The sequence below is a fragment of the Halyomorpha halys genome, unplaced genomic scaffold (assembly GCF_000696795.3).
Source record: "Halyomorpha halys isolate HHAL.00 unplaced genomic scaffold, Hhal_1.1 Scaffold585.1, whole genome shotgun sequence".
Classification (NCBI taxonomy): Eukaryota; Metazoa; Arthropoda; class Insecta; order Hemiptera; family Pentatomidae; genus Halyomorpha; species Halyomorpha halys.
The window spans coordinates 184,835-185,845 of NW_027109935.1; positions in this window are offsets into that span (position 1 = coordinate 184,835).

Consider the following 1,011-nt stretch of genomic DNA (forward strand, 5'->3'; position numbering starts at 1 on the left):
GCTCGTGTAGCATCTCCACCATTGTTCTTTGTCTAGTTGCAACTGAGAGCTGTTAGGAGGTTAAAGGTGTTTGTTGGTACTTTTTATAATAAGTTTTATATTTAATCTTATTTATTTATATTTAATTTTCTTTTTTTTTGTAATAAAAATAATACAATCCAAGTGCAATGGTTGAAACCACTAGTACGTCTGCCATGCTTGCCTCTCTGAATAACACTGATATGTGGATGGTCTGCTCTTTGTTTACCGAGCATTTGTACAAGCCTCCGATTCGTGGCGAGCGGCCAACATGTGGATCCACCTTTATGAAATACGTTTGGATCAGGTCAATTTATTGACCTGGTTAATATCAACTCCATTTATTGACCTGTAAAATAATTTTAAAATATATAAATTTAAATATTATAGTTTATTAATAGTTAAAATTTTCCATATTCAAATTTGCTACCTAATATTCTTTCTTAATAACTATACATAAGTAATAGTTAAAAATCGGTCTCACACGCTCAATACGGAACTAAAAACGCCCAATAAAACACCCCAGCGATGGTACCAACATCACTAATCCAAACACTTGATTTGCTTTTTTTTTAATTTGGGCCTGACCCGCCCCACTCAGACCCCCAGGGAGCGACGGCCCTATATCACTTTTTCTTTAAGCGGGAAGAGGTGACTTTAAGATTGTTTAATCGTGCAACATCTAAAAAGCGTCTGAAATTGGAAACCGGCTTGAAACCTTCAATTCCCGCCCTCCCTGATAGCTTTACTTATCTGACTTTTCAAACAGCCAGTGAAATTCCTTCCGCCGAATTTTAACAGACCAAATAGATCTTAAAGTTTCCTTAAAAACCCCTGAAAACCTTGATGACGTAGTCCATTCCTTCACAAACCTTATCCAACAAGCTGTCTGGTCTGCCTCCTCACACAATAATGTCCCCAGTAAACGCAATACAAATCCTCTACCACAACATCTCAAAGACCTCATTCAAACCAAGCGCCAGTACAGAACAT